The 25494-nt window shown below is 38.8% G+C and overlaps 1 long non-coding RNA gene across 1 annotated transcript; it reads left to right on the top strand.

Moving 5' to 3' along the window:
• The first annotated feature begins 313 nt into the window (after positions 1-313).
• LOC141384404 (uncharacterized) lies at positions 314-4071 on the top strand. Its single transcript, XR_012405400.1, has 2 exons — positions 314-422; positions 3063-4071. It is a non-coding gene; the product is annotated as an uncharacterized lncRNA (long non-coding RNA).
• The last annotated feature ends 21423 nt before the right edge of the window (positions 4072-25494 follow it).

Raw genomic sequence — 25494 nt, 5'->3', positions numbered from 1 at the left:
CTTTTATCACATAAATCCATCAGAGGCCGCTGTCGACTGATTGACTAACTTATTGAAGGAATGACCAATCGACTAACCCACCCTCCTCCTTCCCTAAACTCAACCAATAGTGTTTTCATTAAGCATCGATTGACCCACCAACCCACTTCCCTAAACCCAAACCAACGGTTTTAGAAAGCAATCCAGAATAAGAAAAGCCCTCGTCTGATTTTTACCACATTTTCAAATTTTACCACATTATTACCCTGTTATTGTTTTGTTTTTTTAGCTTCTGTTTTTGTCTTACCCTCTTTCTGGAACCATTCTTCACCAGACTCGAATTCCATCGTCATGGTCAACTTGTCTCTGCGTCTCAAGTCCGTCAACGTACATGGTGAGCTACTAGACAAACTGGTAACAGCGGGAAAGCAGTCAATACGGAGGTAAGTGGCCAGATGGTAAGCGCGAAAAGGAATAGCGTCATACCACACAGTATCATTCGTTTTAAAGACAAAATGCAGCCATACGTACTTCTGGCTATGTAATTAGAAATCTCCAGAAATGTATATAGGATTACGTTTTCAAAATGAGCCTGTGTTATTGGTAATATATGTAACGACACAACGGCAAACAGGTAAGTTTTTGGGTGAGCAAAACCTCCAAAGGTCTTATACCTTCATTTGGCCAGCTTGTCAGTCAAATCTCCACTTAACATATACTGTAGTAGTGTGTTTTGTTACATCTCTTGGAGTTGTCCAGCAGTAAAACAAGAACTTTTAATATTTTCAAAAACACCTAAAACGGAAAGATAATCACTCCTGGAACAGCTCATCATTTTTTTTGTCTCTCTACCCCTATAACTAAAGAAATATTTATCCTCCGAGAGTAATTAAGAGTACCTGGAAGGTTTTCTCTCTCTATCTCGCCATCTCTGATTCTCTTTGTCTCACACTCTCTTCCTTCTCTTTAATTTTCTGTTCAGTCTTCATCCACCCCCCTCATATCCCAGGCAGGTGACAACCCAAGGCTGCCTCTGATCCGATTCTTCCCCTTCAGCCTTTTTGGGAAAGGGGGGAGCGCACTAAAAAGCAAGCAGTCTTGGGATTCCAGGGACGTTATTTACAAAGCCTTCCTCCCTTTGCATGCACCGAATGGCATGTCTTCTCCTCCTCAGGGGCCCTCAGGCAGGCCTCTGCTGCTGGGGCCGCTTTCTAAGGAGTCCTTTCTTCTGGGTCATAGTGTCCAGGTGACCACAGGATGTTGTTGAGAGGTTTTCCAGCCTGAGCGCATGGGTCTGTCTCGCCACAGGGACTTCCTATTTTGGCTGCAGGCAGGCATTAGCAGCGGCCACATCGTGGAACTCCGCTCCATGTGTGTCAATGAAGAGAAACACTCAACACTTACCACTTGTTGGCCGAATTACCTACAAGCCTATTGATCGTAGAGCAAAAACAACAGCAATCAAAAAGAGTCTTGTTAAAAGCCCCAATCTAACGATGGGCATCATTTTTCAGGGAAAGAACCACACTTATGCACTTGAAATAATGTCTTGGCATTTGTGTAACTATATTTGCAGAGTAAACCTTACCGTCTGACCCTACCTTCCATATTAATCAAGCTGGAATGCCAAGCGAAAGGAATTCTGTTTGTATTGGCCTCTCTCCAGAAATGTCCATGCTCCTGTTCCCGATGTGCAGATGACATTGTAAGCCGGGACTTATTTCTTTACAACTGGTGTTAGTTGTATCTAGATAATGTATCCCTGCTTTTCAAACCAACCACGTTTGTTCTCTAAGATATTACATTTTCTTTCCCAAATTGAAACCTAGTCACAAAACGTGATCACGGGTAGTCACAAAGAGTCCTTTGTTGTGCGAAACCTTGCACCTGTGCTAATTTTGCAGACGATACCTTTGGCAGGAGAGGGTCCTTTTTTTCCCCTTCTTCAGGTATACCCGAACTGGAGAAATCCAAGGCATGTTGGCCCGCTTTCATACTATTTACAAGTTTCTTTTTGCAGGGACAACCCATCGGGAACAGTCTGTGCACACATTTCAATGTGAATACCGCAAGGTTTTAGGACAGGTTTTGGGACACTTAGCCGGGAATGTTAACCAGAAAAGTCACGCTTCCTCACCTCACTTGCAATTCATAGCCCCATTGGTGGGTTTGCACCTGCCTCCGGTAACCTGACACTTGAGCCCCTGGCCCCTTCATAGTTGTGTGACAGACTTGAGAGATCAATTTCCTCTAGTTGGAGACATGAGTGCTGTTCTGACACGGCTTTGCCTCCAAGTCTGGAAGGCTGACAAGGTGAGCCTGGAGGGACAAAGGACACAAGGTACCTGGGGTCAAATTTAGCACCTTTGACTGCATGTTATTAGTAATGGTGCTTGCTCAACCTCATTTGAACAAACTCTTGTCATAAGTATTAAAATATGGTGCATAACCTGTCCTGCGCTGTTTGAGCTATGGGTATGATTGATAAATCAAATTGTGAGGCTTGTTGAGATTTTATTTGGCTGATGATTAAAAAGAAAGTCAGTGCTTTTCTTTGAAGCAGGACCTGGGGCGTATCTAGGGATATTGCCGTAACTTGAAGGTGGACCAATAGGGAGCCGTTAAGAGACCACCCTAGAACTGTGGTGTTAGATTTAGCACAAGTAAAAACCACTTTCTTAGTTTTTATGTCTTAAGAAATTTACTGTGCTGTGTGTTAAACGATCCGACAAAAGGATATGAGGGATATTTCATGGGAACGTGGGAATAATAAAGTTCTTTACACATTCCAACACGCCAATCCTCTTTTCTCAGTCTCACAAACAAATCTCTTGCTTGCTTGTCGCTTAAAATACAGCTTTTTTTAGGCTTACCCAGCTTACCACCAAATGAGTGGAAAGTGACAGAACTCAAATCCCGAGAAAAAAACAAAACAAAACAGAATAACACTCATTTTCAGAGGGGCCATGCTTCCACGGATTGGATGCAACCTCTCTCGGTCCCAGCCGACTTGCTCAATGTGGAAATCTGTTTGAGATTAGGTCTAAAAATAAATCAACAGAGGAATGTTTTCATGTGTGCAGATATTGGGACCAGCTTTCCCCACAGACCATCTTGGCAGGATGGGTCGGACCTCCCTGGTGCCTGAGGACCCAGAGAAACAGCCCCAAATCCTCTCGGAAATTGCTGGTTTGATATAATAACATCACAGGAAACCACTCGAAACGTCATTTTTTGTGTGCAGCATATGACTGTGCTGTCTTTATTTTATTGTTCAATCAGTCACAGATAACACCTCTGGGGATCATACAAGCTATGTTTCTCTATATCCTTTTGTGTATCTATAGAGTTCTGTGAGTTTCACCTGTAAACAAAACACGATAGCACTGAAGTCTTACTATCCTTGCTATGACTCACATTCGTGTCCTGGTAAAGCAACCACAGATGTAGATTATCACATTAACTTCGGACATGTTGTATTAATCTTGGAGTCTTAAAAAGTGCGCAGATTTTTTTATACTGATGGGCGAATTTGAAACTACATTTAGAAAATATTTTAGAATAATATATTATATGCGTTTGGGTCTGAAACTTATTTAAAAGAGCATCATTTAGAGTATCATTATGGGCGTTTTACGTTATAACTAACGTGGTTCAAACGATGGATCTGCAATAGAGAAACTATGGGTTCTCGTCACTACATTGTTTTTTTCTCAACCCATGCATCATGCTATGATTACGTTCGTTACGTCGTTGTTTGGGAAAAGCACTCCTGGACTGGCATGACAACATTTTTAGTTATTGTTTTGTGAATAACTTTGCAGATCTGTGTGAATGAGGATTGATTTACAATATTTGCTATGTTTCCATCTAAAGATGCTAAATAATTTTATTTATGAGGAAACGTAAATGTTTTACATTTTGTCAGTTTAGTGGCTAATTTGTACGAATTCGTATGAGTTTAGTTATATGAAAATGTAGGATTTTAAAACGGAGGTCTGGCACCGACTTCCACCCCTTAACCCAACCGTCATTGGGGGATAAGCAAATCATACTAAATTGTATAAATAAGATCATACAAATTCATACGAATTAGTAACTAATTAAAAAAGTTACGCATTGCCATGTGATTGTGTTGGAAATATCACATAAAAGATTTGGAAGTAATGCTGCATTTCCATCCAGTGAGTCAAATAAAACTAAATCATCACTTGCTGATAAACTGGCGCCAAATATCTATATATACGTGGAAAAATGGAATTCGCTGAGGTAGGAGAAATTGTGTGAATCTTTTTCTCACATAATAAACTTCTTGCATCTCAGAAGACAAAATGCAATGAACATGGTGAAATGAAGGCCGTACTCACACTATGTACAGTTGCCTCGAACCGGGCCAAAGCACGCTTATCCCCCCTCCCGTCTCCTCCGACGGCCCACATTCACACTAATCGGGCCTGGGCACGCTTACGTCATCGATGCTGCGCTGTTCAATAAGCGCTCTCGCTCAGCACAGTGGAGATTTCTCTAGTTATATCGTTTCAGTCGTTTATTATGCAGTGACATGAAGTCAAATTTTTTGCCAAACAGACCGGACACTTTTGGCGCTCATAAACAGTCTTAAAGCCCTCGTGCTGCAGGAATGAGGAGGTCTGCTGAAGGTGCGCAGCTGTTGTGCAGTGAGGGTTTTGCGTATTTAATAAGCTATGGCAGTTTGCGTTCACTGAACAATAAGATTGATTAATAAATCCATATGAAACAGCCCCTTAAAAGTCACGTCTCGCTTTCAGTTTCGGGCTTTGGCGCGTTTTGCACTCACACACAAGCGTACCGCGCCAAAGCCCAAGTGAACCACGCTCAGTCACACCTCTTCCAACCGGGCCAGGTCCGGCCAAGTGAACCGTGCTTGAGCCCGATTCAACGCACTCACACTTCGCAAACGATCCAGGAAATGGGCGAGGGCACGGTACGGATAGTATAGTGTAAGTAGGCCCTAAGAGGCGTGGGATGCTCTTTGGGAGCAGAGACGCTTAAGTTCTGGAGGTATTATAATAATAATACTGAACCACTGGGGTGATATTCGGCCTACTGGTTTGCCCATTAATGCTATTTTTATCATCACATGATCCCTTATAACAAAATCACATGACATTAATTAATGTGCATACTGCAATTTATTCGATCAAGCTTTGACATTGTAGCAGTTTTTCCTAACGGTAATGGTAACGGTAATGCGCGTTTTCAAAATGAATGTGCATCTTGGCATTTCCATCCAGGGTTTTTTATGCAATATTTTAAAATGCACATAAACAAAGCTTCCGTTGAGCAATTCTTTGCCTCCAAGTCATACATTTAAAATATAATGCACAGCGATTCGTTGATTATCCCATTTATTCCACGATCATTTTCTACGTTTTAGACCTCTTAAAATTATTTCTACTTTTTGCAGTGCAATTTTTATTTGCAATATTTGACAGTGTGATCTCCTAGTCCCAGCATTGAATTAGGAGCATGTAAAAATGGTGCATGTAAATGACACGTGCATATCTAACAGCTCATATAACATGTTAGACATCTATGCAATTATTTTAGAGCATATTTTCCCAATTTAGTCTCTTTCTGAAAGCGTAGCCCTGGATACATTTCTGGAGATCCTGAATTATGTAGCCAAAGGTATGTATGGATGCATTTCGTCTTTAAAACGAATGCCACGGGGTGGTATGACGCCATTCCTTTTTGCCCTTAACAGCTAAGCGCTTACCTTCGGCTTTTCTGCTGTTTACTAGTTTGTCCAGTGGCTCACCATGTATGTCGGCAGACTTAAGATGCAGAGAGCAGTTGACCCTGACAATGGGGTTAGAGTCTAGCGAAAAACTATTCCAGAAAGCAGATAAGACAAAAACAGAAGCCAAAAAAATAAAATAAACAAGTAAATAACAGGGTGAGAATGTGGTGAAATCTGAAAACGTGCTAAAAATCAGTCGAGGGCTTTACTTTTTCTGGATTGCCTTTTAAAACTGTCGGGTCAAACAGTGCTTTAGAAAACTCTATTGGTTGGGTTTAGGGAAGGAGGAAGGTGGGTCAGTTATTTGGTCAGTCAGTCAGTCAGTCATTCAGTTAGTCAGTAAGTCAGTCGACAGCGGCCCTCTGTGGATTTATGCGAGAAGAACAGGCACTAATGGCACTCGAGAGAAGTTTGAGCTCTCAAAAAGATTTTCAAAATGAGCCTGGGTTGTTTTTTCCAGCTCCCTGGTGAAACATGTTGATATCTTTGAGATTACACAGATGATGATGAGTTGCTATGGTTACAACTAATATTTGAGAGAAGTGCATTTATTTCTTAACTTTGATCAAAACTGAATGGAACCTGTGCATTAAACTATTTTTATTGCACGTCTACCATCCAAGCGGAATCAATGATTTCAACAGGCCATGGGATAACTTAAAATACATGACAATTTTGCAGTGCAATGCAATGACATTCAGACTATTTTTTAAGTGTTCAAATATTTTGGGGCTTTATTTATTTAGATCAAAACTGATATAACCACTTAGGAACACATGTAGGTAACAATGGCATCAGATTTTAAATCTAAAATAGAGTACTTTTTGGTGAAACAATTATTGTGAAAAGACAATACCATCCTCTTATAAGCATGTGCTGTTTTAGTGTGCGTGGGTTGTGTCAGTTTCCTGTGATGAGATGGTGAGGTTTAACAGACCATAGCAGACAACATCAACATTTAGGTTTTTTTATTACACGCATGATTTGTAGTGTCTCCGGCATAAATGTGCAATCATTTTCATTAAGACCAGATTTCTTGTGGAAGTGTGGGAGTGGAGGATATAAACTAACTGTGAATCAGAATATTTGATGCTAGTAAAGGTCAGAAATTCAGGTAGGACCCTTGTTTTGGTGGTAGCCACGGTTTAGGTATTACATTTTATTTATTACAAATTTTCCTGTAATGTATTTCAATATGTAACTGCACATGTTAGTCAACTTAACTGCATTAAAATATCAGATTAAATTAGTTCTTTCTCTCTGTGTTTCTTCTTTGTGTGTGTGCCGGTTTAGGAATTCATTTTAAACATCTTTTTGAATATTCATCTAACTTGCTAAGATTTTTCTCTCATAAACACATTTTAAATATGAACGTTGGACTAAAGTAAATGTAGCATGAAGTGGGCATTGAATATAGTTGCATTGAATTGCTAACACAAACACGGGACACACTTCATTTCCTTTTTATACTGATGACGCATCTAAGAAAAAAAAACATGGACATGCTTATAAAATGTATTTGATGTGATTGTAACAAGCTCAGAGGTAAAAGAAAATCAAGATGAATAAAGATAAATTATGTTTAAGCGAGAATTGTTATTGCTAGGATACACACATATATTTGACCTCCTTAGTGGCCACATACATGGACAGCACATTTTAGCTCTCATGTCTTGTGTTTTATATTTTGTTACAGACATGAAGTGTCTTTGTACAGTTACATCCTGCAACTGTTTTGCAGCATATGAATTGTCCCAAACAGTATTCTAACAGTCCAATGTGGGCAAAAAAAGTTTTACTGACATGTTAAAAAAATATGTGTGTATGTGTTAATAATGCATTTAAAAAACAGTCAGGAAAAAACTGCTGTGTTCACGAGTTCACATATGTGGACATAATTTTTCTCTAAAAGTACATAATAACAAAAAATATATATAAAATATATAAAAAAAATGCATGTAAAAAAAACAGCTTGGGCTTTAAGAGGATATATATATATATATATATATATATATATATACACATACACTCACCGGCCACTTTATTAGGTACACCTTACTAGTACCCTGTGGGACCCCCTTTTGCCTTCAGAACTGCCTTAATCCTTCGTGGCATAGATTCAACAAGGTACTGTAAATATTCCTCAGAGATCTTGGTCCATATTGACATGATAACATTACACAGTTGCTGCAGATTTGCCGGCTGCACATCCATGATGCGAATCTCTCGTTCCAGTACATCCCAAAGGTGCTCTATTGGATTGAGATCTAGTGTCTGTGGAGGCCATTTGAGTACAGTGAACTCATTGTCATGTTCAAGAAACCAGTCTCAGATGATTCACGCTTTATGCCATGGTGCGTTATCCTGGTGGAAGTGGCAGAACATGGGTACACTGTGGTCATAAAGGGATGGACATGCTCAGCTAGAATATTGAGGTTGGCTGTGGCGTCGACACGATGCTCAGTTGGTACAATTGGGCCTAAAGTGTGCCAAGAAAATATCCCCCACACCATTACATAACAGGAGATTCCCATCATGGATGTGCAGCTGACTAATCTGCAGCAACTGCCTGATGCTATAATGTCAGTATGGACCAAAATCTCTGAGGAATATTTAATGTATCTTGTTGAATCTATGCCAAGAAGGATTAAGGCAGCTCTGAAGGCAAAAGCGGGTCCAACCGGGACTAGTAAGGCGTACCTAATAAAGTGGCCGGTATATACGGTATATACGAAATTTGTATTGTTTTATCTACTTTTAGTGTTTGCTGTTTTTGTTTTAGTTCATGCATATTTATTACAGTGTATTTTTTTTTTGAGTGATGATTTTTCAATGAGCAATATGTGAGATGAAGATAATAATAATAAATTATTTTTAAGACAGGCTTTATTCTGGGCCTAGTTTTAAATGTCTATACCCCCAATCTATCTTTCTCCACCCTGTATCCTTCCACCTATTGAATGAGGACATGTTTCCTATCCGCTAACAGGTTCTCTCTTGTACTGGAGGTGAATGGTGTGACACTCGCTAATCCCTTATCCTAGACTGCTCTGTTGCTGCATCTGTTTTCTGTTACACCCTCCTTATAGACTACAGCAGCTGCTTTTCTGTTCTTTTTTTTGTCCAGTCAAAAGCCATAAGAGGGGCAATGGAGGCTATTTTATATAAATTCCTTGCTATGTTAACTTCATTTGTGAAATATATATAAAAAAATAATAATCACATGAGAGTTATATGTAGTTGAAGTAAAAATTATTAACCTTTCCTCAATTATTAACCTTAACCTTGCTAGGGTGTAACTAATGTGTTTAGAGTGTTTATCAGTGTATTGCTCAAGAGTTGTTTTGGTTGACTTAGTAACCAATTACTTATAACATATCTATATAACATATTGATATTATAACATATCTATACAGTTGCTAGGGTGTTACTAATGTGTTCTGGGTGGGTTTGTTATGCAGTTGCTAGGGTGTTACTAATGTGTTCAGGTTGATTTTTAGTGTGTTGCTATGTAGTTGCTCAGTTGTTGTTACGATGTACTTAGTAACTATTAGAACATATCTGTGCAGTTGCTAGGGTGCTACTAATGTGTTCAGAGTGATTTTTAGTGTGTTGTTATGCAGTTGTTAGGGTGTTTTATGATGCACATAGTAACTATTACAACATATCTATGCAGTTGCTAGGCTGTTACTAATGTGTTTAGAGTGTTTATACGTGTAGTTGCCAGTTGTTATGAAGTTGCTAGGGTGTTACTATGTTGTTATGAGTAAATATTACTGAGTATTAATGAGTGAGGTTATTGGTGGGTTTGTTATGCAGCTGCTATGTTACTAGTTTGTAATAAGAAACAATTAGAACATTGCCATTCAGTTGCTAGGGTGTTAATCCTTTGTTCTCCCTGCTGAAAAATCCAGCTTAAACCAGCCTAGGCTGGTTGGCTGGTTTTAGCTGGTTTACCAGCCTGGTTTTGGCCATTTCCAGGCTGGTTTTAAGCCATTTCCAGCCTGGTCTTAGCTGGTCAGGCTGGAAAATGACCAGCTAAATCCAGCTAAAACCAGCTTGACCAGTCTGGTTTAAGCTGGACATAGCTGGTTTTGGCTGGGCTCCCAGCCTGGCTAAGCTGGTCAAGCTGGTTTTAGCTGGACGTCTCCCAGCCTGACCAGCTAAGACCAGGCTGGAAATTGCTGGAAACCAGCCTGGAAATGGCCAAAACTCCCCTAAAACCAGCCTAGTCGACCAGCTAAAACCAGCCTAGGCTGGTTTAAGCTGTTTTTTTCAGCAGGGCTGAGTGATAAATGCTGCATTTCTTTGCGGTTGCTAGGGTCCCTGCTGAAAAATCCAGCTTAAACTAGCCTAGGCTGGTTGGCTGGTTTTAGCTGGTCGGCCAGGCTGGTTTTAGAGGGGTTTTGGTCACTTCCAGGCTGGTTTCCAGCCATTTCCAGCCTGGTCTTAGCTGGTCAGGCTGGGAAATGACAATCTAAAACCAGCTTGACCAGCCTAGCCCACCTGGGAGTCCAGCCAAAACCAGCTATATTCAGCTTAAACCAGGCTGGTCAAGCTGGTTTTAGCTGGATTTGGCTGATCATTTTCCAGCCTGAACAGCTAAGACCAGGCTGGAAATGGCCAAAACCCCTCTAAAACCAGGCTGGTCAACCAGCTAAAACCAGCCAACCAGCCTAGCCTGGTTTAAGCTGGATTTTTCAGCAGGGGTGTTATATTGATGTTCTTAGTCACAATTTTATCAAGATTTTCTTAATTAAAAATATATATATTTTAAGCATATTGCATTACATAACTATAGATAGCTCAATAACAGCTCACTGTTTTACTTTGCTAATATTTAAAGATCCTTCACAAAACATTTCCCTAGCAAACATGGTACAATCTGCAAGCTGAAGCTTAATACTTAAGATTGCATAACACTTCGAAACCCTGACCATATGAGCAATAGTAATAGCGATGCTTGCCTTAGCAAACACAATTATTAAACTTTGGCTGACAGAGGGATCCACAGCTGTTCAGAGAAACCACTAATAAAACAGGCCCATTAATCATGCGCTTGAGTTTAATCCCAGTTTCCGAGATTTATGGAGCTTTAATTGAATTTAGTCGCAGATCATGGGAAATCCGTTCAAGAAACAAGCATAGCGCAATACTTTATGGAAAGTAACGTTGTATGGGGAACCATTTGGAAGAGAGTTTATGTGTGTGTGTGTGTGTGTGTGTGTGTGTGTATTACTTGCTGAATGACTGGGTGGCTGTCCTTCTCAGTGTTTGTTAAAGAAATGTGGCCTGACCCATTTTTTATTGCCCTTGTGACGAAGGATATTTTCATTATTGCAGCTGCCCAACTCGCATTTAACACAACCTGTTTTATACTAAATATACACCTCCTCTTAGTTTGAGCAGCTCACTCAGCATTACTTTAAAAAGGTAATTTTTTTTTTACCGTGGTGGTTATGTGACGTGTTTGGCTTGCAGGTTTGTGTACCTCGAGTTTATAACTCGCGTCTCAATGGGTCTTTTCAAAGGAAACTCATAAGCTAGGAGCCGTGACTTACACCAGGTTGGAAGAGATAGAACAGCGATGTCAAACTGAAAGAGTGGTTTTATGCGCTGAGGTTATGTTTGCATATTTCAACATGTGTCCTACATCTCTAACGGATTTCATAGCTAGTAGATTTACATATATGCAAATGTTTGTACAAGCTGGCCTTCGTGTTTGAATCACGCATTGTTTAAATATCGTAAATGGTAGTATTTTGGCTTACAGTTTGTAGCTGCTGGTGTATCAGGCCTCACTATTACTTTTGCTCAAGGCTAATGTTCTGAACAAGATATATTCAAATAAACTGCTCATTTTAATTTCTAATTTACTTACTAATTTTATTTAATAGCTTACTATTCGTCACCTTGGAATTATAAGGTTCTATCTGCGTTCTGAAGGATTTTGAGATATTGAGCTTCAAAGTTTTTGCATTCCATAAAACAAACAATATGTGTGTAACAGTTCTGTTTCACACATTAACATGACAGAGACCCTATAGGTACTCTAAATGTAATTATCAAAGTTCTCTTACAGTTGCAAATTGGAGTAAAAGAAACAAGGTAAATGCAGATAGAACCTTCTCATTCTGAAAAGTCATTTTCCGCTTGGAGTTATAAGGTTCTGTAATAATAATAATAATAATAATAATAATAATAATAATAATAATAATAATAATAATAATAATAACAACAATAATAATAATAATAATAACAATAATAATAATTCCTTACATTTATATAGCGCTTTTCTGGGCACTCAAAGCGCTTTACACAATGGGGGCGGGGGAATCTCCTCATCCACCATCAGTGTGCAGCATCCACCTGGATGACGCGACGGCAGCCGTTTTGCACCAGACCGCACACCACACACCAGCTGATTGGTGGAGAGGAGACAGTGATGAAGCCAATTAAATATGGGGATGGTTAGGAGGCCATGATGGAAAGTGTAAATGGGTAGTATTGGAGTTTCTGTGTGGAGTTTGCATGTTCTCCCTGCATTCGCGTGGGTTTCCTCCGGGTGCTCCGGTTTCCCCCACAGTCCAAAGACATGCGGTACAAGTGAATTGGGAAGGCTTAATTGTCCATAGTGTATGAGTGTGTGTATGTGTGGATGTTTCCCACAGATGGGTTGCGGCTGGAAGGGCATACGCTGCGTAAAAACGTGCTGGATAAGTTGGCGGTTCATTCCGCTGTGGCGACCCCGGATTAATAAAGGGACTAAGCCGACAAGAAAATGAATGAATGAATGAATGCAGTATGTAAACAACCAAAACATTACCATAATGCCATCCTCAAAAAATAAATGCAGAGATAAATAAAACTAAATTATTAAATTAATAAATATATAAAAAATTAAATTATGCTAAATACTAAAAGAAGAAGAAGAAAGAAAATGCTGTTCTAAATACTAAAAGAAGAAGAAGAAGGAGGAAAATGCTGTTCTAAATAATAAAAGAAGAAGATGAAAGAGGATGCGGTTCTGAGAATTTGAGAGCGGAATATGTCCTCAGTAAGAGTTTTTCAGCTGAATACTGTCTTGAAAAATATCTAGTAAAATTTTATGTACTGCTATCATGACAGAAAAAAGAAATCAGTCATTAGATTTTAGCTATTAAAACTATTATGTTTAAAAATGTGCTGAGAAAATTCTTCTCTCCGTTAAACATAAATTGAGAAAATATGTACTGGCTTCAACAATATGAGTAAGTTGAAATTACTGAGTAAGTGTATAAGGCTATTAAATAAATGCAATGCGCCGATTATTTGGTATTGCAAAAAAAATATATATATATATCTAATATTAAAATCTGGGCACTGTTTTAAGGTCTTTAAGTGTAATTCCCCCAAGCCCCCCTTTTGGCATCATTACTCTCAAGTCATTGTGTCTCACATAAAGAAGAAATTATTTAGCAACATTTTTTGTCTGAGATAAAGTGGTCGTTTATGAAGCAGTTGGCGCCCCGGCTCTCGGCACTGAACCTATAAACTTAACAACCCTGTTTAAACATCAGAGCCCCTTTTCCCCCTTGTGAAGATAAGGACAAACATGAAAAGTTGGTGCAAAGGCGCATACGAGACTACTTTAACACTTTAAAGTGGCAATAAAAAGTTTAGATGCGACACCCCACCAACAACTTTGTTCATCAGTAAGTGAGTCAAATTATGTCTGGGCCAAATGAATGCATAAAAGGCACGCCTTTAGTTAGGAAATAGGATAAAAAAAAAAAAAACTGTCGCTGCTGTTTAGAAACAGATGGAGACTGTGCTAATCAGTGCTGAGACGTGTGCACAAACACTCAGTGCAGCATGAGTCATCAGCAATGAGCTGTGCGTTCAAACTGCATCACACTGAACTGACCGTCCTGTTTGCTAACTCCACATGGCCTGGAACTGGCTTGGGAGACGAGGATAGCATAAACGTGCACGTGCATGGAAAAGAGACCCTTCACATGCATGTTCTTAACTTGATTATGCTTAATAAGCTGACATTGGATAACTTAACATTGACATCAGTAATCTAAGATTAGCATATTATTATGATTAAAGGTCCCATGACATGAAAATAAAGTTTTTTTTTAGATGTTAGTAAGAGTATTGTTCATTTAAAGGACATTTATAATCTAGTGTGCTTCAAAACAGTGACAAAATGTGTGTTTAGAACATATAAAGCTATCATAAACATGTAAAAGCTGCAGTTGGTCACTTCCGCCTAAATTGATCAATGGTTTAATTCACAAAGTCATACTTCAGTCTCTCATGAAATCTTAACCAATCAATTGCTCTAGTGTCTGACATGCCCCGCCCCCTCCAATCTTCTCATTTGCTTTTCATTTGATGCACTTGAGCTCGACCACTCTCACTGCTAGAACATAACAAAACGCTATTGGCTGTCTCATAAAAAAGGGAGGAGCTACTCTATGTCCCACCCTCTCTTCATGTTTCAATTTAGATTACTTCAAACATTGAATAAAAATGCACATTTCAAAGCACTTCATGGGACCTTGAAGGTGTTTACATGTGTTGCTTTTGGAATATTTTTGTAACGTTCCCATTTTAGATGACTAATCCAATGATCACATAGAATGAATGATGTGTCATTCTGTACCCACACAACGTTCCCTCCAGAATTTCATGTATCAACATACATTTTTAAGTTTAATCCCCATAGCAGATCTAAACACAGGTGGAGCTGAGGTGGAGGAGGGTCTGCGAAACTGCGCCGCGGTTTAAAGGGCCACGAAACCGCTGTCTTTCAGCAGGGTGTTTTCACACCTCTAGTTTGGAAAAGTCAGGAAAGTGGGTGTGTTCAACTCTGTTTAGGTGGGAGTGTCGGGGGAAGGAAAGAGGGAAGGTTTTCCATAAAAATGGGAGTTTCCATTGGGGCACGCGCTGATTTTCACAAAGGCAAAATCAATCACAGCTGCAGGGGAGAAAGACAGTGACTGTGTTTACATGGACATCAGTAATCAAATTATTTGCCAAATTAATAATTGGTGGACTTTAACTGCAGTTTGGCACTTTCATTCAGTAACATTTTATGCCTGCCCTCTGTGACAAACGATATATTGCATGCGAGGAACTGCTGGAAGAGTGTTTTAATGGAATGTTTGATACCACATGGTGAATAGGAGAAAAAAAATCTCAGCATTTCTCTGTAACATAGATGCACTCAGTAGGTAGTGTCAGAAAGCCGTGTGTGTATAGACTATCCTGTCACAAAATGTGGTGAAAATCCTACCCGACAGTAATAGTTTGATTGCAGTGTTTTTATGTTTACACTTGGAGAGCCGCATTTACAGCAGATCTTTCAGTCTATAATATTGTAGTGATATTAACCTACTGTAAACTTAGTCACTAAATCATTTTGACTAAGGTGTGTCTTTAAACACTGAAAGAGTACTACTGACGATCCGAACTAACTTTGCCTCTAAATAAACAAAGACACCGATCACACACTTACCAAATCTGTAGAGACAGGACAATCAACACTAACTGGAGCTGCGTCTTTTTAAAAAAAGAGACAAAATTGGATTTCACCATTTCCAGAAGCGAAAAGGTCTTGGGTAAAAAGTGCACCGTACAAAGTGTTCCGTACAAATGTATTCCTGCCATGTGTCGCGTGCACTGTAATGCACAAGCAAGTCCAGCTGCGCTCTCATAGCGGGAAAATGAAAACAAAAACTTTGTTGCAGCACATTTATAAACGCAACACTGACGACTCGTGTCTCCAAACAATTCTTCTACTCCCAATTATTTTGGCAACATAACGTGGCATCTCTCTGCTGTCTGAACACTGTAACAGGTAAAAAGCTATCATGCATATTAATGAAGTTGCACTGCATACACAGTAGAGCTCGCTGATTGGTTTGAACCAAGTTTTTCTCATGAATTAATGCTGCACATTCAGAGACGTCACGATGTACACCTAGGTACAGACATCCAGTCTCCACACTGGAACACACACAAGGATCTAATCGGCGTAACGCAGCTTCAAAAATTTGTTTCAAACCGGAGGAACGAACTGCTCAAAATAACGCAAAAACAACAAATTTTCACTTTTTTATGAAATATATGTGACCTAATAGTGGTTTTAGCAGCATGGGACACATAAAAGACTGTTAACAGCTCAAAAAAATGTGTTTTGGTGTTTCGTGACGCTTTAACAGCATAAAATGATATGGAGCATTTAAACTGATGAGGAGCAAGCTCATTGGCTGACGAGGTGAAAGCAACCAATCTCCTGCGCCACATAGTTAATAATGCAAGAGCAGATTAGGTGATCAGCCTGCGCATGCACAGAATTTCATGGCAGAAATTTCAATAGTCATCAAATACAAAGGAATGAATGACTGCAATTGGGAACTCTGTCTATTCTGTGTATTTCAGGTTTTGGGCTGTTCTTAGATTTGTAGATTTTCAATGACAGCCCAATTTTAGCCTTGTTGTATCCAAGATTTCTATATTCTTAACAATTTCCCATAGAATCTGCAGTAACTTACTGGCAGCATATCACCAGTAGCTTAATGTAAATCAATTACAGCAGCATTTATCTTGCTGTATATGCATTTACAGAGTGGTACGTATATATTCACTGTAAAATCTACTCATTTTTACAATACAACTTTAAAAAACAGTAATATACTGCATAACTATCCTACAGTAAAATACAGTTCATATGACAGTTAAATACTGTGTAAAGGCTAAACTAACTAGGTTATTAGGCAGGTGAGGCTAATTAGGCAAGTCATTGTATAACGATGGTTCATTTTGTAGACTATCGAAAAAAATATTGTTTAGGGGTCTATTAATTTTGACCTTAAAATGGTTAAAAAAATTAAAAACTGCTTTTATTCTAGCTGTAAGAAAACAAATAAGATTTTCTCCAGAAAAAAAAAAATGATCAGACATACTGTGAACATTTCCTTGCTCTGTTAAACATCATTTTGGAGTTTTTTAATGTAAAGCCTAACCAGGGACGAGGGCAGCAAATTAGCTTTATGCTATATGCCCTATGTACACAACATCGGTTATATTTGTATAACAATGTTAAGTGTATTGTCCCTGTAAAATAAACAAGCAAAAAAAAAATTTTATATATATATATATATATATATATATATATATATATATATATATATATATATATATATATATATATATATTCAAAAATATTTATATTATGTATACTGGTATACTGATTTAATAAATGCATATTTAATATGCTTCTAATACTGATATAATACTTGCATTCCCGGTTACTGCCTTGCATGTAAACCGAGACAACAAGCTATTTCAGTAAGCTGAGTTATCAGTGTATGGTGAGCATGCAAACATGCTCATTGTTACTTCCTTTAGAACAAACGGAGAGACATAAAGCCGCGGAGCACATCCAGTCCCAGAGCATAGGCTGGTTAATGATTTACCCAAGCTGAAGCGCTCTGTTCCTCCTCAAGGGTTTATGTTAAATGCTGTTGTTAGTCCTGCTCTTGTGGACGCCATTGTGTGCCGCTGGCTGGTTGTTGGGAGCGGATGAATGGGTTATTTACAGTTGGTCGTTAATTATACGACATGTCAGACCGGGGCTTGTGAGATTCTGCAATCTATTCACATTTCATGTGAAAAATAAAGGATCCCGCTCCTAAAAACTGAAAACTCAATCGCTCATAGGAGTACAGCAGGACATGTTATTCTGGGAAACATCTCAGAATCCAAAAAGTCCCAACGTCTTCTGAGTCTCATTACTGGCTAACGAAAAACTATTGGGATTCATTTGTGATTTTTATTTCCTGTGGTCGTGATTTCAACATTTTTGGATGTTGGATGACAGGAAAAAAATGCAACAGTCACAGAGTTCAGAAAATGAATTTGTGATGTGTGTGTGCGATGTTTAGTAAGACATTTCTTCAATACACTTTTTTTGTGTTAGATTCAATTTTTTCTGAAATCATTGCCTTGAATATATTTTATTTAAATCCATATATATATATATATATATATATATATATATATATAGTGTTATTATTATTATTACTACTACTACTATTATTATTACAACTATTATTAGTACACTGTAATTATTAGTACTTATTAGTACACTAAAAATATCCATAAATTAGCAGGTTTCCGTATTTTGTGATTCATAATTTTAATATTTTTCCCCCCCTATTTATTTATGCTCTTGAATTGCATTATGATCTGTCTTCCAATGACTTTTAACCTTGAAAAATTATATAAAGCTACTTTTATTAACAGATTTAATAGATTAAAGTGATATATTGCTATATATATGCTACAAATACCTTGTGATAAACTGCCACTACATTTACTGTTATTTTGCAGACTTATTTTATTCATTTATTCCTTTTCTTTTTGGCTCAGTACCTTTATTAATCTGGGGACGCCACAGAGGAATGAACTGCCAACTTATCCAGCATATGTTTAAGCAGAGAATGCCCTTCCAGCTGCAAACCATTGCTGGGAAACATCCATTCATATACACACACTATGGGCAATTTAGCTTATTCAATTCACCTATACCACATGTCTCTGGACTGTGGGGGAAACCGGAACACCCAGAGAAAATTCCACGCAAACACAGGGAGAACATGCAAACTCCACACAAATGCCAACTGATCTTGTCCAGGCTTCTTGCTGTGAGGCGATCATGTTACCCACTGCGCCACCGTAATGCCCCAGACTTATTTCATTCATTCTTTTTTTTTCAGCTTAGTATCTTTATACATTAGGGGTCGCCAAAGTGGAATGACTTTTATCCAGCATATGTTTTACGCAGAGGATGCCCTTCCAGCTGCAAACCATCATTGGGAAACATCCATACACACTCATTCACACTCATACACTACAGACAATTTAGCTTATTAAATTAACTTATACCACATGTCTTTGGACTTGTGGGGAAAGGTGGAGCACCCAGAGGAAACCCACATGAACATGGGGAGAACATGCAAACTCCACACAGAAATGCCAACTGACAGAGCCGAGGCTCAAACCAGCATCCTTCTTGCTGTGAGGCGATCATGCTACACACTGTGCCACCGTGACATCCAGACTAATTTCTCTATATATTATTTTTATTATACGTTATATTATTTCAAACTACTAAAATGTCAATTAAAGTCAAAACTAAACTGTAGAGATGTTTTCAACATCAAAAGTCAACAGAGCCTACATCCCATAATGCAATTCACAATTGTAAATAAACGGAAAGCATTTGTGAATCAAAAAATATATAAATCTACAGTGGCCGAGAGAGCTTAATGTGCTGCAATTTTAGAAAACACAAGCAATTACAAAAAAAACAGCAAAGGAAAAGATTTTTATTCGTTTGACAGGACACGTGCTGCGAATCCTCACAATGCAAACAATTAACAAAAACGCACTACATTTCCTCACAATGCAAAAAGAACGAACACAACGGAAATGTTACAAGGGGACCTAAAAGCATGATGGACGCCGCGGTGCTGTGGCTATTTCTAATTGAAGTTGTAGGTGATCTTTGAAAGGTGAGTTTTTTAGTTTGTTTATTTTAACATCCCGATTTCTGTGTTTTTTTGTATTATATTAGTCAAAATTACCATAACCTAAATAGCTGGGTCCATCACTTTTTAGGGTCTACTTCGTTTTTAAAATGTTTGCGTTGTGAGAAAATGCAGCATGTTTTAATAATAGTTTCCATTGTGGGAAAATGCAGCACATTTTTTAAAAATGCATTTGCGTTGTGATGATTTGCAACATTGGTGCTGTCAAACTGATGAAGATCTTTTCTCAATTTGCCGCTGTTTTTTGTAATCGCACGAGATTTCTTAAATTGCAGCATGTTAAGCTCTCTCAGCCACCGTGGAAACTGTTTATTTATTAGTTCATAGTATTAATAAAACAACTGTCAAAGATGTCCTATTTTCACATCAAATTTAATTTACAAAATTATTTTATATATAGTTGGTCAGAATTAGTATAGTCCCACTTGATTTTTTTCACCTCCTCTTTATTTTTTCCCTGATTTCTGTTTAACACAGAGAAGATTTTTCCTGCACATTTCTAATTATAATAGTTTTAATAACTCATCTCTAATAACTGATTTATTTCATCTTTGACATGATGATTGTAAATAATATTTGACTAGATATTTTTCAAGACACTTCTATACAGCTTGAAGTGACATTTAAAGGCTTAACTAGGTTAATTAGGTTAACTAGGCAGGTTAGGGTAATTAGGCAAGTTATTGTAAAATGATGGTTTGTTTTATAAACTATAATAATTTTGACCTTAAAATGGTGTTTCAAAAATTTAAAACTGCTTTTAATCTAGCTGAAAAAAAAAACAAGTAAGACTTTTTCCAGAAGAAAAAAATATTATCAGACATACTGTGAAAATTTCCTTGCTCTGTTAAACATTATTTGAAAAAAAAAAAAAAAAAAGAAATTATATATATATATATATATATATATATATATATATATATATATATATATATATATATATATATATTATTATATATATATATATATATATATATATATATATATATATATATATATATATATATATATATATATATATATATATATATATTTAATATATATAAAAAATATATATAATATCCAAAAACATATTACATTCAAGTGTCTACCTAAATTATCCAAAAGGTAAATGTTTAAAATGAAATATAAATGTAAAAGGTGTATTTCTGTAAAGATGACACTACATACACATGATCAATGAAATGTTAAATACGTAAATTGTGTAAATTAATTGTTAAGCATTCAAACCACATTATATTTCACATAATTAAAAACTTCTTGCTGACAAATTAGTGCTAACTTTACAGTTGTTAGTATTTTGGGGGGCTGCACTCTCTCTTAAATCATATATCAGTCTTTTTCTGTGTATTCCTGACAACATGTTTTACTGTATAAATTATCGTGACCTCAAAAAATCCTCCTGAGCGATAATAGAGCAACTTCAGAGCGATAGAAGTCCCCTCCGGGCATATTCAGAGAAACATGTCAATAAAATTGACACAGGATAATCTGTTGTGATTTGACATGAGGCGTTGTGTCAGGTTAACATGCTGCAGGTCGACGGGGCTTGTAATCGCTTGGCGTGTTTGTGGTCGACACTAACATTTGATGTTTTCCGTGCAGAGTCATGTGTAGCTTTTGCCTTTCCTGTTGTGTTGCTGCTGTTCTGTGATTACACTTTGGCTGACAAGCTCATACATCCAGTAGACGCCCGGGCTTCATGCCCAGTGCACTGTTTACACCATCTACAGGTCCCGCCGATGACTTTTTCATATCATTTATATGACCTGCTCTACATCCTGATCCCTGCACAGCATACAAAACTGCATTTACGAAGAATGCATGATTTCTCAGTGCAAAAAATGCATTTAGAGTGATTTAGCACGTTGGTAAATGTGTGTTTTGGGTAGTCGCTGAAATTTTGCATGTTCCTTAATTGCTAAGGTATTCTGGGTGTTCACTAGGACGTTGCTAACCCTGCTAAAAAAAACAGCCTAGGCTGGTTGGCTGGTTTTAGCTGGTCAACCAGGCTGGTTTTAGAGGGGTTTTGGCCATTTCCAGGCTGGTTTCCAGCCATTTCCAGCCTGGTCTTAGCTGGTCAGGCTGGGAGATGACCAACTAAAACCAGCTTGACCAGCCTAGCCAGGCTGGGAGCCCAGCCAAAACCAGCTATGTCCAGCTTAAACCAGGCTGGTCAAGCTGGTTTTAGCTGGATTTAGCTGGTCATTTTCCAGCCTGACCAGCTAAGACCAGGCTGGAAATGGCTGGAAACCAGCCTGGAAATGGTCAAAACCCCTCTAAAACCAGCCTGGTCGACCAGCTAAAACCAGCCTAGGCTGGTTTAAGCTGGATTTTTCAGCAGGGAAGTGAGGTGTTTTAATTGCATAGAATTTTGTTTTTCATTTCTAAATACTTGCTGTCCTGGTTTAGATGGTGGCTAGGTTGTTGTTAAGAGGATCAGATATGGAATATGTTTTCAGTGTTTCTTTTTTTTTATGACCGGCAGCTAGCTCTCGCATAGCCGCCCACTGAAGCTAAGCAGGGCTGTGCCCGATCAGTACCTGAATAGGAGATCACATGGGAAAGCTAGGTTGCTGCCGGAAGTGGTGTTAGTGAGGCCAGCAGGGGGCCTCAACCTGTGGTCTGTGTAAGTCCTAACGCCCCAGTATATTGATGGGGACTCTGTACTGCTCAGTAAACACTGTCTTTCAGATGAGATGTTAAACAGAGGTCCCAACTCTCTCTGGTTGTTAAAATCCCAAGATGTTCTTTGAAAAAAGTATCCTGGCCAAATTTGCCCACTAGCCTCTGTCCATCATGGCCTCCTAACCATCCCCATATCATGATTGGCAACTAGAGTGTGGTCAGCTGTTTAGCGCTAAATGGCTGCCGTTGCATCATCCAGGCTTAAATGTTGGGTTATTTTGAATGGTTGCTGGCCTGTTTTTGCGGTTGCTAGGTTTTTGCTAAGGTTTTGGCAAATTAATTGCTAAATAGTTGTTAAGAGGATCAGGGCGACTTTAGTCAACCCAGGCTCATTCTGAAAAGGTAGTCCCGTGGAAGTTTCTGGAGACCGCGAAATATGTCCCGGGAGGTATGTATGGCTGCATTTCATTTTTTAAGCGAACGCTACGGGGCGGTGTGACTCCGTTCCCGTTCGCGCTTGCTGGCTGACCGCTTACCTCCGTGTGGAGGGCTTTCACGCCGCAGTCAGTTTGTCCGGTCAGCTCATCGTGTGCATCGGCGGACTTCGGATGCAAAGAGGAGGAGTTGACAAAGGCGTCCGGGTTCGAGTCCGGGGAAGAGCGGTTCCAGAAACCAGGAAAGACAAAAACCGAATCCAAAAAATAAAGCGAACGAGTTCATAACAGGGTGAGAACATGGTGAAATCCGAAAACATGGTAAAAAGAAACAGATGAGGGTTTTTCTTTTTCTAGACGGCTTTTCTAAATTGTTGCTCGGGTTTATTGAAGTGAGCAGGGCGGGCGGGTCAATCGGTAAAACTGGTTGGGTTCAGGGAAGGAGGAGGGTGGGTCAGCTGATGGGCCGGTCACGCAGTCAATCATTCGGTCAGTCAGACAGCGGCCTCTGGTGGGTTGACGCGAGAACACTCGCGAGAGACGTTCGAGATACGAAAAAGCGCACACAGCGGCCTCTCGCGGATTCGCGAAAACAAAAACTGCACAAATACGTACCTCCTGGGATGTATTTCGCGGTCTCCAGAAACGTCCGCTGGACTACGTTTTCAGAATGAGCCTGGGTTGACTTTAGTTGTGCTGTGTTGCTAGTGTGATTTGTGTGGTTGGTAATATATTTTTAACATGTCTTTTATCACGTTGCTGTTTAAATTCTGGGTTATTCAGAATGATTGCTGGCCTGTTTTAATGGTCGCTAGGGTGTTGCTAAGGTGTTTGGCAAATTAATAGGGTGTTTTGGGTAGTTGCATAGGTTTTGTATAGGTTCTTGGAACATTTGTAGAGGAGTTTTGGCGGTTGCTAGGTAGTTTCCTGCTAAAAAAAATTGCTTAAACCAGCCTAATCTGGTTAGCTAGTCTTAGCTGGTCGACCAGCCTGGTTTTAGAAAGGTTTCCAGCCATTTTCAGCCTGGTCTTAGCTAGTCAGGCTGGGAGATGACCAGCTAAACAAGCTTCACCAGCCTAACTTGGGAGCCCAGCCAAAACCAGCTATGTCCAGCTGAAATCAGGCTGGTCAAGCTGGTTTTAGTCTAAAACCAGACTGGTCTTAACTGATTTAAGCTTAAGGTTTTTTCAGCAGGGTTTTTGGGAAGATGAGAGTGGTTTTAGTTGTGTTGTTTTGCTAGGGTGTATTGTGTGGTTGCTAATTTGTTTTGAGTGTTGCTAGGGTTTCAGCATATTAATAGGGGGCAGTCTCTTGGATTTGTATAACATCTTGGTTATTTGAAATGGAATTTTGGTGGTTGCTAGTGTGGTTGTTTCATCATGCATATTTTATTTATATTTGCAATCATATTGCTAAGTGTTTGGTTGTTATGAAAGGTAACATGCTTGTTTTGGGTTGTTGCTATTGTGATTCTCACCCATTAATATTCAGTTGTTAGGGTGTTGCTAATGTGTTACTGGGGTGTTTAGGGTAGTTGCTAGGATACATTTTTTACATTTTACTTTGTATTTTTGTTTTGTTCTGAGTGTTTACTAATCTATTTTGGGTGGTTGCGAGGTTGTTGCCAAGACGTCTCTTGCTATGTAGTTGCTAGGGTGTTTCTAAATGGGAGTTAGTATTTATTTATTCAAACAATTTATATAAAGTAATCGTTGTAACAAGACATCATACATTGTTATGTTTACAACCCAATAATATACATAACATGGAGTATTTTAGACTTTGGGAGTATTTTAAAATCTGACCTGATTTAAGAGGAAGTAAACACGTCAGCAAACACAAATTCCCCGACTCCCTCTTTCCAGACGTTTCTCAGCCCTGGATCCCGCTCTCCAAAAGCCTGCTGGGCTTCCAGCCTCTGTCTGTCTGTGTTCCTCTCTAATTAGTCCTGTACCCCCACCAACCCTAACGACCACGCGGGCCTTTTCCAGGGCTCCTTCGTGTCCTCTAACTCAATTAACCCGAAGGCAAGACCACTGCCCTTCTATCCCTCTTTTCATCCCCCCAACCTCCCCATCCCTCCTTCCTTTTGCCTTCAGGCTGGATTGTTCATTTAGGAAGTTCTCTCTAGTCCTAATGCGCGGTGACGCCTATTACATAAGTTAAAGAGGCTTCTTTTCATTTCTTCTCCCGCTGTCCCAGCGCTCACCTTTTTTTTCCCGAGCTGGTTCCGCTCTTTTCTCCTTTAAAGAGAGATAATTGATATGCCCTGGATTCAGGATGATTCCGGTGCGCGGCCATGTGTCCGTGCATGCTCATTTTGAGGTTTCCTTTGTGTGTGCAGGCTTTTTTTATGTGCAGAAATATGAATGCAAGTGAGTGCTTGTGCAACCATGAACCTTCTCAGGTGAAAGCAAGATTAAAGCATAAATGAAAAATAAATCCATGATAGTTGCTCACTTCCTTTTGCCTGTTTGTTTTGGTTACAAAAGCTTTAGATTTTAGTTTTAAGATATTAGTTTTAGGATATATTTAGTTGTTATAATATGCAGTATTTCATGCATTGCTTTTGTTTTTCCTATTCCTTTCTGATGCATGACTTTACGCTGGTTTTTACGCAACTATTTAAAAATATATGTAGTGTGCTTAAATAATCAGACCCTTTCAGCGCTCAGCATATATAAGTACACCCCTCACAAATACATCTTTTCAATTCAAATTTTAAAAGGAAGCTATAGACAAATTACCGGTTTGTAAACATTCAGGATGCAAGCAGCAAGGTTGCAGAAAAAATGGGAGTGCTAGCATTTACAGTGAGGGAATGACATCCGATTAATACCTCGAGGGTACATATTAGTACCTAAAAAGTACAAAAGTGTTCCTCTTAAAATTTTTAGGTACTAATATATACTTTTGAGGTACCAATATGGACCCTTTAAGTACAAACATGTACCTTTTGAAAACCCCAGTGACAGCTCGCGTTCCTTTATTTCTGAGAGTGTAGCATATAACATTATAGGACTACAGCATATAGCATTATATAATGTTATATCTTATACAGTAT

This window comes from Danio rerio, chromosome 1, assembly GCF_049306965.1.
Source record: "Danio rerio strain Tuebingen ecotype United States chromosome 1, GRCz12tu, whole genome shotgun sequence".
In the NCBI taxonomy this organism is placed as follows: Eukaryota; Metazoa; Chordata; class Actinopteri; order Cypriniformes; family Danionidae; genus Danio; species Danio rerio.
This window is presented reverse-complemented; position numbering and strand designations above follow the sequence as displayed.